The sequence below is a fragment of the Typopeltis vanoorti genome, chromosome 3 (genome assembly GCF_054136105.1).
Source record: "Typopeltis vanoorti isolate ZY-2024b chromosome 3, IOZ_Tvanoo_1.0, whole genome shotgun sequence".
Lineage (NCBI taxonomy): Eukaryota > Metazoa > Arthropoda > Arachnida > Uropygi > Thelyphonidae > Typopeltis > Typopeltis vanoorti.
The window spans coordinates 580,259-592,670 of record NC_143551.1 but is presented as its reverse complement, the minus strand read 5'-3'; the positions used below and the strand labels follow the sequence as shown (position 1 = coordinate 592,670).

The window sequence follows — 12,412 nt, the reverse complement described above, 5'->3', positions numbered from 1 at the left end:
AACCATGGAATTCAATAGCTGGGTGAATTTCTGATTTGTATAAGGTTAACAGCTGTTCAGAGGGGAAATAACATCTTGAGTGAAAGAGAAATCCTAGTTTTTAAAAAGCTGAAGATGCAGCAGTTGTGATGTGAGAGATCTGATGTCAGGGTGATTCCAAGAAGAGAAATCTAATCTTGTCTGAAAATTTGAGTGTTGTCAAAGATAATACTGGGAGAAAATAACTCTTTTTTGTGAGAAATAAGACATAACTGAGTTTTATTAGCACTGAAATTGATGAGATTATCTGAAATCCACTGGAGGATGGCTTGGAGATCAGAATTGAGGATAGTGGTGGTTGATATTATGTTGGTTCAGGTGTTTTGTGTAGAGTAAGGTTTATCAAATGAAAGGGAGGAGTGTAATGTGCTGTCATATGCAAAACTGGTATTGGATTGGAGGTCAACTGAAGTAGGTCATGATATATAGAAGGAAAAGGGTTGCTGAGAAAACAGAACTTTGTGTAAAATCAGCATAAGTTGAATGGTGAGAGGATAATCGCCGTCCTGGTTGGCTGAGTGGTTAGTGTATCCACTCTCCAGCCAAAAGGCTGTGGATTCAAATCCCACCATTGACATAGATATTTGTGGTTGTCTGTGAAAATATTAGTGGTGGTCGTGGGCAGTAGATGGTGTTGGTGTAGATGATGGTAGTTGCATAGTTGGTGGATTGATTGGTGGAGACAGAGAATTCAGTAGGTGCCTTTAGCAAAGGAAGTCATTCTTTGGACATCTCCAGAGAGTCTTTGGACTCTCTGGAGGTGTCACATAATAATAATTATTTGTGTTTGCCTCCATAGCTCAGTGGCTAGAGCACAGGTCTTGTAAACCAGGGGTCGTGAGTTCAATCCTCACTGGAGGATCTGTTTGTTTTTGGTGGCCTGGTTGGTCGAGTGGTTAGCGTATCGCTCTCCAGCCAAAAGGCTGCAGGTTCGAATTCTGCCGTGGGTGCAGATGTTTGTAATTGTCTGTGAAAATACTTGTGGTCGTGGTGGGCAGTAGATGGCATTGGTGTTGATGATCGGGTTTACTGTAGTTCGTGGATTGAGTGGTGGAGATGGAGAGCTGTAGAGTAGGTACCCTCTCTCCCTCGATGAGTCTTTGGACTCCTTGGAGGTGTCACGTAATAATAATAATAATTTTTTTTGCCAACCTGGTTGGCCGAGTTGTTAGAGCATCCATCTGCAGCCAAAAGGATGTGGGTTCTAATCCCACCGTGGGTATGGATGTTTGTGATTGCCTGTGAACATACTAGTGGTTGGCAGTAGATAGCATTTGTGTAGTTGTTCAATTGATGAGTGGTGGAGATAGAGAGTTGTAGACTAGTTGCCCTCCCTTCATGAGTCTTTGGACTTTCTGGAGGTGTCATGAATAATTCTAATAATAATAATAATATATGAAAAGTAAAAGAAAGAATCATTATAGTAAGATGATCATTATTCTTGTTGAGAGGCTTATATGCTGGTTAAACATGATAACTAATATTTAAGGAATTGACAGCGTATACTAGAAATATAGATTAAATAAACTTTAATATATACTTTCCGATATTTCGGCGAACGTCACGTTGCCATCTTCTTGGGAACTTACTACATAGACACGTGCACACAAGTACTAATAACAGCAAATGAGACTGAAGCTAGGAAGCTAGCGTTTCCTAAAGTCCTGATGGTGCCCCCCTGGCGGGCTATGTTGGTAGTTCTTGGCCTTTGGGCTGAAGTTCTTCTGATAAAAGTTTCCCAAATTTGGGGCAGTTTTATGCATCCAAATTTGTTGAGGTTTGGCATGTTCCTAAGGGCCGAGGCTGATTCCATGAATAGTCTTTCATACTTGAACTTGCTGCGGTGTATTACTGTGGCTTTCTTCCATCTTATTCTTTTTTGGTTATGGTGTGAGTCGCTTGGAGAGACTGCTGCTGGAAGGTAGAGAAGTGAATAGAGAGAATGAATCAGATCGAGAGGGGAGTGATGTGGAAGAGCAGGAGAGTAAGACAGGAGAGATTGAAGGAGTGGAAATGAATGTGGAAGTGAGTGGTATGAGTATAGAAAATGAGAAAATGGGTGTGCAAGAGGAGCAGGGAAACGGCGACGCTCAGGGTGGACAGGGATACACAGCGTGAGAAAGGTGGATGCTCCAAGAGGAGGTGAGAGCATGTGTAGGCAGGAAAGTAATGGGATGACCAGGGATCAAGAGGAAACAGATGTTGTCGCAAAGGGTTCTAAAATGAAGAAGCAGAAAGAGAAATGGCCTCAGTCCAGCATGGAGAGATCACATCGAGTGAGTGGTATCAGTGGAACTAGCTGTAGATCCAAAAATGAGTTGTTGTGTTTGTATACCAATGCTAGAAGTATAAGGAACAAGGCGGATGAAATGGTTGCACTAATTGCGTCTGTGCACCCAGAGATTGTCGGAATAAGTGAGACATGGTTAGATAAGGATGACATCCTGACAGGAATAGAGATGGAAAGGTATGATGTGTTTTGTGAGGATAGAAGGGGTAAAAAGGGAGGGGGGAGTGTTATTGATGATGGAGAAAGAGTTATGTCCATACAAGGTAGAGATGCAAGAGGGAAATAGGGCCAGTGGTTTTCAGGCAGTATGGTGTGAGATAGAGGTGAATAGAATCAAATACTTGGTGGGATGTTGTTATAGACCTGGTAATGTGGATGGTGGTGATAGTGAAATGTATAGTCAAATAAGCCAAGCAAATAAGAAAAGGGTGATCATTATGGGTGATTTTAATTATGGCAATATAGACTGGAATGAAGAGATAGCGACTGGAAGTAAAGAAAATGAGTTTCTTGAGTTTTTGAGGGATAACTACCTCAGACAGTATGTAACAGAGGGCACACGAGGATTAAGGGTCTTGGATTTGGTCATCTCATCGGAGGATGTAATTATAAATGAGGTGTCAAATCATCCACCAATTGGTGAAAGTGACCATGAGGTGATTACCTGGGTGGTTGCCAGCAGTGCAAGGACCCCTATGAAAAAAGGGTATATGTGGAACTACAAGTTTATGAAGAGCTCAGGAGACAGCTTGCAAGGGTAGCATGGAATGAGGAGTTAGCTGGAAAAGAGATCAATGCAGCTTGGGGGATTTTCAAAAAATATTTAGTAGATGCAATGTCTAAATGTATACCATGGGTGAGAAGGTTAAATAAGGTAGGTGTGAGATGGATGAATAAAGAGATTAAGCATGCAATACAGAGAAAAAGGACATTGTGGAGGCAGCATAAGAGAAGTGGAAGTAACCAATTTCATGAGGTCTACAAAGACCAGGCAAGGAGGGTGACTTGGTTGGTGAGAGTAGCTAAAGAGAGGTATGAACAGCAGTTAGCTAATGAAGCCAAAAAGAATCCTAGGGGGTTCTTTCGATATGTAGCCAGCAAAAGAAAGAATGATTATGGAAGGATGACATTGATTGGAGGAAATGGTATAAAGACAGCTGTTGCAGAATGTGTTGTGGAGATACTTAATGAGCAATTCATAAAGATCTTTCAATCTTGTGAATGTGACTTCATGGAGAGATTAAGAGCAGTTGATGATGGGGAGGAGAGACTGACTGTAAGTGAGCAAGAGGTGTTTGGGGAGTTGAGTAAACTAGATGTAAATAAGGCTGTGGGACTTGATAATATATCACCACGTATTCTGAAGGAGTGTGCCAGAGAGTTCACACCTGCCTTGACATATTTTTTTAATACGAGTCTTGCATTTGGTCAAGTTCCTAAAGAGTGGAAGGAGGGCAAGATTGTGCCACTTCATAAAGGAGGTGATCGAACTCAAGCATCAAACTATAGGCCTATCTGTGTGTCAGGTGTTGTGGTTAAGTTGTTGGAGAAGCTTGTGAGAACTAGGATCCAGAGTTGGGTTGAAAACAATGGTATAATCTTTGATGGACAGCATGGATTTGCTAAAGGGAGGTCATGTTTTAGTAATCTACTTACTTATTACAATAAAGTGACTGCTTCCTTGGACAGAGGAGAAGGATACACAGTAATATACTTGGATTTCGCAAAAGCTTTTGATAGAGTACCTCATGATAAGTTGACAGTCAAACTAGAGCAGATGGGGTTGGATATTAGATTAGTGCATTGGATTGGAGACTGGCTATGTGATAGGTATCAACAAGTTGTGTATGGGGATGCAATATCCAGGAAAAGGAAAGTCACTAGTGGAGTGCCTCAAGGGTCTGTTTTAAGGCCATTACTATTTAACTTATATATTAATGATATTGGTGAAGATTTGGATGGAGATATTTAGTTGTTTGCAGATGATGCAAAGTTGGGACGAACCATAAAGAGTAGTGAAGATGTTGTGGCCTTGCAAGAAGACTTGAATAAATTGAGTGATTGGGCAACCAAATGGGGATGTGAGTTCAATGTTGCAAAATGTAAGGTTTTAAAATTTGGAAAACAAAGATGGGATGCAGAATTTATGCTTGGTGAGAATATATTGTTGGAAGTAGAGGAAATAAGAGATCTGGGGTGATAGTGGATAAGGATCTAAAATTTAGGGGACACATCGCCAAAATTGTGAAGACATCACAAAGACTTCTGGGAATGATGCGGAGGACACTGACATGTAGATGTAGGGAGATACTTGTTCCAATGTATAAGGCTTTAATTAGGCCACACTTGGACTATTGTGCCCAGATTTGGTCACCGGGTTTTCAGAAGGATGAAGAGATGTTGGAAAGGGTCCAAAGGCGACTGACTAAGGTAGTTTCTGACCTCTGGAATGTTGAGTATGAGGAAAGATTGAAAAGATGTAATTTGCAGAGTCTCGTGGAGAGAAGGAAGAGGGGAGATATGATAGAGACCTACAAGTTGGTAAGGGGTTGTTATAGGATCAATGGTGGAGAAGTTCTACAGAGAATAGTGGGAGATTAGGGGAGAACCAGAGGTCATCCCTGGAAACTGTATAAGGAGGGTGTGAGTAAGGGAGGAGTGAGAGGCAGGTTTTTTTCGTGCAGAGTTGTGAGTGATTGGAATGCCTTGCCTGAGAGCGTGGTGTCTGCAAGTAGTTTGAATGTGTTTAAGACACAGTATGATGAGATGTGCATGTAAGATAAAGGACCTCCTAGATGAGTCTTTGACTCCATGAGGTCTTGTTTAATAATAATAATAATAATAATAATAATATTCTGTGGCGAGTATCCAGAACGTGGTCTGCAAGCCCAGAGTGGCTGTACTGGTGAAATCGGATGTAATCCTTGTGTTCTGAGATTCTGATATTTGCTGTCCTGCCTGTTTGGCCAAAGTAGGACAGTTTACAGCTGCAAGGGACTTGGTATACACCAGGTATGTCTAGGGGAAGTGGTTGGTCTTTGGTGGAGCTGATAAGGGATGCCAGTTTTCTATGTGGTCTGTAACAAGTGGTCAAGTCGTGTTTTTCTAGGATTTTATTGATTTTTTCCGAGGTGCCTCTGATGTAGGGAATAGTGATAGATTTAGAGTAATCTTTTTTGTGAAGGGGAGGGGGTGGTGGGTTGTGGATAACTGGGTTAAGTATTTTTTGGATTTTTTGGAGGGGGTAGCCGTTGGCTGAGAAAGTGTCAAGGATGTGATTTAGTTCTGTGGTTAGGGCTTGATCATTAGAACAGATTATTTTTGCCCTGTTGAATAATGTTTTAATAACTCCATATTGTTGTGAGGGGGGGGGGTGGATTTGTTGGTGAATGTATCTGCCTGTATGGGTGGGTTTTCTATAAACTGAGAAAACGAAGGTTCCATCAGGTTGGCAGGTGACTAGTGTGTCTAGGAAGGGGAGGTTATTGTTTTCCTCTTTTTCCAGGGTGAATTTGATTCTAGGGTGTTGGTTGTTCAAGTGTGTTAGAAGGAGAGGAGTGAATCTGGGCCATGTGGCCAAATAGCGAAAACATCATCAACGTAGCGAAGCCATATGGTAGGTTTTTGTGGGGCTGAGTTTAAGGCTTTCTCTTCAAACATCTCCATGAAGAAGTTGGCCAAGGGTGGGGAAAGTGGTGAACCCATGGCTGTCTCCTCTATCTGTTTGTAGAATTTTTCCTGCCAAACGAAATAGCCTGAGTTCATTGTAAACTGAAATAGGGCTGAGATATCGGGAGGAAATTTAGCTTGGATTAGCTCTAAGGTTTCTTTGAGGGGGACATTCGTGAATAGGGAGGAGACATCAAAGCTGACCATTATGTCATTATGTTGGAGTGTAAGGTTTTCTATACTGGCTTTGAAGTGGGCTGAGTTTTTTATGTGTGATGGTGTATTGCCAGTATAGTGTGAGAGCGCTTTGGCTAAATACTTGGCTAGTTTGTAAGTGGGGGAATCAATGCCATCCAGTATGGGACGTAATGGCACATTTTCTTTGTGTATTTTTGGGAGCCCATATATGCGGGGGGGGGGGGTCTAGAGTTATAGGGTTTTAGTCTGTTGGTAATCTCCACAGGCCAAGAAGTGACCTTCTTAAGGAGCCTATGGAGTTTTCAAATTTGTGAGTTGGTGGGATTGTAATCAATGGGGAGGTAAGTGGAACGATCTAATAATAAAGCCTTGAGCTTACCTGTGTAATCTTTAAGATTAAGTACCACAGTGGTGTTTCCCTTATCCGCTTTGGTGATCACTATTTTTTTGTTTCTTTTCAATTCTTGTAGTGCCTTGTATTCACTACTGGATATGTTGGATTTTGGAGGTTTTGCTTTGTTGAGAACACAGGCTACATCCAATCTGATATCGTTGGCGAATCCCGCGTTCAATTTGAATCATTAATTCCTCGGCCGGTAATTTCCTAGGAGCAATGGCGAAGTTGTGACCACGTGATAGAGCGTGGAGTGCTTCTGGCTTTAAGGTAGCTGACGATAGGTTAACAACAGTGTTGGTTTGTAGTTTGGGCGCCGAGTTCTTTGTTAATTTATCAAACTTGTTGATATGTCGGCTTCGTACTCGTTCAAATTCTTTTTTAGCTGCCGTACACGAGACGTCATGTAGGACCGACCAAAGCTCGTGATTCAGCGTAAGTGAAAGCTCATTTTCTAGCGTTGATATAGCGCTGTTTATGTCGGCTAGGGAACCGCGTGTAGCGGTAATTTGCTCCCGAAGTAATGGCTGGCTAGCGCGGTTGTAAATACGGAGAGCTTTTTGTGAGATGAAGCGGTGTTTAAATTTAACACAGTTCGGGATGACATGATTATCCCGGCAGCGTTTTAGGAATGCCAGACGGTTAAGTTGTCCGGATAATTTCAGCTTCAGTTTGCCGTAATGGCGGGCCTTGCGTGCGAAGAGATCTCCGTGGATGATCATTATTCTTGTTGAGAGGCTTATACGCTGGTTAAACATGATAATTAATATTTAAGGAATTGACAGCGTATACTAGAAATATAGATTAAATAAACTTTAATATATACTTTCCGATATTTCGGCGAACGTCACGTTGCCATCTTCTTGGGAACTTACTACATAGACACGTGCACACAAGTACTAATAACAGCAAATGAGACTGAAGCTAGGAAGCTAGCGTTTCCTAAAGTCCTGATGGTGCCCCCTGGCGGGCTATGTTGGTAGTTCTTGGCCTTTGGGCTGAAGTTCTTCTGATAAAAGTTTCCCAAATTTGGGACAGTTTTATGCATCCAAATTTGTTGAGGTTTGGCATGTTCCTAAGGGCCGAGGCTGATTCCATGAATAGTCTTTCATACTTGAACTTGCTGCGGTGTATTACTGTGGCTTTCTTCCATCTTATTCTGTGGCGAGTATCCAGAGCGTGGTCTGCAAGCCCAGAGTGGCTGTACTGGTGAAATCGGATGTAATCCTTGTGTTCTGAGATTCTGATATTTGCTGTCCTGCCTGTTTGGCCAAAGTAGGACAGTTAGTCCTACTTTGGCCAAACAAAGTAACCAAAGTATAGTAAGATGATAGATTTCTAGACTTGTAACTGCTGCAGACAGGGTATTCAATTGAGCATTTCATTAGAATATTCCAGTATCCAGCCCACATCTGGATTATTGTTCAATTTGGTCACCAGGATTTGAATGGGGATATATTATCCTTGGAAAGGATGCAGAGGCAGATTAACAAATGTGATATAAGGACTGTACAATGTTAATCATGAGCATAGACCGGTGGTATGTGGACTGCAAAGTTTGGTAGATAGGAGAGGTGATATTTCCGAGACATTTAAACTGTTGTGAAGTAGTTACTGGGTTGACACTGGAAAGTTCTTTGATATGTTAGAACAAGAGAAAGGTAAGAGAACAAAGGACTATACGAGGAATTTATGAATATAAGTTATGAGCAAGAAGGCGAGTAGTGTAAATATCTCTCACCATTTAAACTGTTGAAAGGTATTTACAGGACTGGCACAGGGGAGGTTTTTTTTTCATATATACAGTAAGTGGGAGGATTAAGGAACAAGAGGTCATCTCTGGAAGAGGTAGTGAGTAGAAAGGTAAGAAGTAAGTTTTTTGCATGGAGGGTGGTTGAACCATGGAATTCAATAGCTGGGTGGATTTCTCATTTGTATAACATTAGCAGCCTTTCAGAGGGGAAATAACATCTTGAGTGAAAGAGAAATCCTAGTTTTTAAAAAGCTGAATATGCAGCAGTTGTAATGTGAGAGATCTGATGTCAGGGTGATTCCAAGAAGAGAAATCTAATCTTGTCTGAAAATTTGAGTGCTGTCAAAGATAATACTGGGAGAAAATAACTCTTTTTTGTGAGAAATAAGACATAACTGAATTTTATTAGCACTGAAATTGATGTGGTTATTTGAACTCCACTGGAGGATGGCTTGGAGATCAGAATTGAGGATAGTGGTGGTTGATATTCTGTTGGTTGAGGTGATTTGTGTAGAGTAAGGTTTATCAAACGAAAGGGAGGAGTGTAATGTGATGTACTGTCATATGCAAAACTGGTATTGGATTGGAGGTCAACTGAAGTAGGTCATGATATATAGAAGGAAGAGGGTGGCTGAGAAAACAGAACTTTGTGTAAAATCAGCATAAGTTGAATGTTGAGAGGATATTCGCCAGCCTGGTGGGCTGAGTGGTTAGTGTATCTGCTCTCCAGATAAAAAGCAGTGGGTTCGAATCTGTCATGGGCATGGATATTTGTGACTGTCTGTGAAAGTACTAGTGGTGGTAGTCAGCGGTAGATGGCATTGGTGTTAGATGATGAAGGTTGGTGGAGTAGTGAGACTAAGAGTTATAGAGTAGATGCCCTCCCTCGATAAGTCTTTGGACTCCCTGGAGGTGTGATGTAATAATAATAATAATAATAATAAGGAACTATCCACCTAGGTATCCCAGTACATTCAATGCGTATTTCGAAGGATCACTGGTGAGGAAAAGATCTAGAATGTTTGAGGAGTGGTTAGGGTTATCTGGTATTCTGGTTGGCATGTGAACAATTTGTGTATAGTCATTGGTGATGAAAAATGTTTTAGCATCTTTGCCCCTTCTTGACAGAATACGCCTCATTTTTTTATGATTTTCAAAGTCAAGACTGTGTGGTCACTTTCCCCAATCAGGGGCAATGTGGACAATTTAGTTATTATTATTATTATTATTCAGGCCTCCATGGAGTCCAAAGCCTCTTCTGGGAGGTTTTTCCTACAAAACACAATGTGTATCATATCACTCATTGACCATTCTTGCTCTCACCACTCTATCAGGTAATGCATTCCATTCAACCATTCTCCATGGAAAGAAACCACTAATCACCCTCTTTCTCACACTTCCAGGATGGCCCCTTGTCATCGCTCCTTCCTTCTATTCCAGCAAGTGAAAGAACTCCCCACTTTCAATCCTGTAACCACCTCTCAATAGTTTAAAAGTCTCAATCATATCACTTCTCCTTCTTCTATCTACCAAACTCTGCGGTCCACATTCCCTCAGCCGATCCTCATAACTATCATTGTATAGTTATGAAACTATCATTGTTATCCGCCTCTGTACCCCCTATCCACAGTCAATTTATTGCCTTCAAATCCTGGGGTCCAAATCTGAGAACAATAGTCTAAGTGTGGTCTGATCAGGGTCTTATACAAGTGAATGATAACTCTTTTATCTCTGCAGGTCATCGTCTTTCTCGGTATTGCAGCAATCCTCTGAGTTACCCTCACCACCTTTGCATATGCTCCCTGAATTTCAGTTTTCTATCAATCATCACCCCCAGATCTTTTGTCTCTCGTACAGTTCCTCCAATCGATTGGAGTATGCATCCTCCAATCGATGGATCCCAAACCTCAAGACTTTACATTTTGCTGCATTCAAGCTACATCCCCATTCATTTGCCCACCTGTCTAGTTTATTCAAATCCTCTTGCAGGGCTGCCACATCTGCAAACAACTTAATGTTCCCCCTTGCAATCCGTTAACAATATCATTGATATAAAAGTTGAACAATACAGATCTCAGTACTGAGCCCTGTGGAACCCCCACTTGTGGCCTTTTGCTACCTTGATGTTGCCCCACCATACACAACTCTCTAATATGTATCAGTCAGCCAATCTTGAATCCGTTTGACTAACCCGACATTTAATGTGCTGCAACTTAAATATCAGCTTATAATGTGGCATCCTGTCAAACACTTTTGCAAAATCAAAAAAAGGGCAGTACAGGGGTCCTTGAGTTAAGTTGGATATTCATTCCTACGGACTGACGCAAGGCAATTTTTGATGCAAGTCGGAATTATCATAGTCTAAGTTATTTACCTAACCTAAAACAACCTGAAGTCACGTATATATCAAGAAACAGAACTAGGCCATCTTCCCTTCCAGCCAAAGAACAAGAAGCCTTTACATCTCAATCATGAGCCTACTACATTTTTTCGTAATCACAGTTGATTTCATGGACGCCAATCCTTTCACATGTTCAAGGATGCTAACTCTATCCTTGATAATAGTCCTGACTGTGGTATGACTTAAGTTCAATGCACGGCCGATGTTCATTGGTTTTTCTCCCTTTTTTGCCCTTTTAATAATGTCTAACTTCACTTCTAATGTAATGGATTTCCTTTTTTTTGACACACTGCCATCAGAAGAGTCTGCCTTACATTTGTAAGCCAAAAAAGTCACAAAAAACAGAAACACAAAAGTGAGAGAGCGATGTAAACAAAGCACATGGTACCCAAAGAGTGTATGCTTGGAATAAAGCAACGGCATCTCTCCCAAACAAACGCTGTGTAACGGCTTTTTCTTCTGGCATGCTCACAAACAAGTTCGGCTGCGACGTAAAATTCAAACATCGCGCTGCTTCAAGTCGAAATTTATTTTAAAAATTATTTATGGGATTACCACCGTAAAGTCAAAATGATGCATGTGGAGGACAACATAGGTCGAGGACCCCCCGTATATGCCTTTCCCTCATCAACTGCTCTTGTCACTTTATTATAAAAGGCAATCATATTATTAAAGCAAATGCACCCCTTAACAAATCCATGTTGATTCTCACAGATAACATTACCCTCATCTGCCCAACACTGTATATAGTCCCTCAATAATTTCTCCAAGATCTTAACAACTACTGATGACACACAAACAGGCCACTAATTAGACACTTCCAGTCTGCTTCCACCCTTATGCAGCAGCACTATCCTGCCTGCCTTCCATTCCCTGGGTACCTTTCCTGCAGCCAAACTTTTATTGATAAACTAGGTCAATGAAGCTGTCAGTTCTTTAGCACATTCTCTCAAAGCTCGTGATGAAACACCATCCAGTCCAACAGCTTTACTGGTATCCAGAGTATTTAGTATTAGGAACACACTCTCCTCTTGCAGCTCTAAACTATGAACCTGCCTTATCCCTCTAGTATTAAAACCTCCTCCAGGATGAAATGCTCATTGAACAACTTCACTATGTCCTCTGCATCAGTCACTCTATTCCGATTTTTATCCCGCAATGTCATTCTTCCACAATCGTTTCTCTGCCAACTGGCCACATAGCTAAAAAGTTCCCTAGCATTTTCTTTGGATCTTAGTGCCAATCTCTTCTCATATTCCAGTTTTGCCTTCCTCACCATTCTGGTCATTCTCCTGGCTTGCATGTTATATTCTTCATGTATCTGTCCTCCACCCCTCTCCTTATATCTCTTCCATAACCTCTCTTTCAACTGCAGTTCCTGTTTAATATCATTTGTCACCCACTTTACACCAAATTGTGTCCTTTCTTCACCAGTGGAATGCAGCTTACTATTGCTGCTAACAAATATTCTTTCACAATTTCCCAAGCACTAATGATATCCTTGCCTTCCAATTCTGCCCTCCGTGGAACTGCCCCTAGTTGATAGCTAAGACTATTATAATCGACCACCTTATAATTCCGTATACATTCCCATTTCTTTGATACATCTGCATGTCTGTTCATCTTCCAAGACAAAACTACATGGTCACTCTCTCCAACTGAACCAAT

At 41.3% G+C, this 12,412-nt stretch overlaps 1 protein-coding gene and 1 non-coding gene across 2 annotated transcripts in view; both read left to right on the top strand.

Moving 5' to 3' along the window:
- The window catches only part of FASN1 (Fatty acid synthase 1), a 666,286-nt gene that overhangs the window by 553,185 nt on the left and 100,689 nt on the right, over window positions 1-12,412 (top strand). The gene's annotated exons all lie outside the window — the stretch shown is intronic.
- Window positions 829-903, top strand: TRNAT-UGU (transfer RNA threonine (anticodon UGU)). The gene has a single exon. It is a non-coding gene; the product is annotated as a tRNA-Thr (tRNA).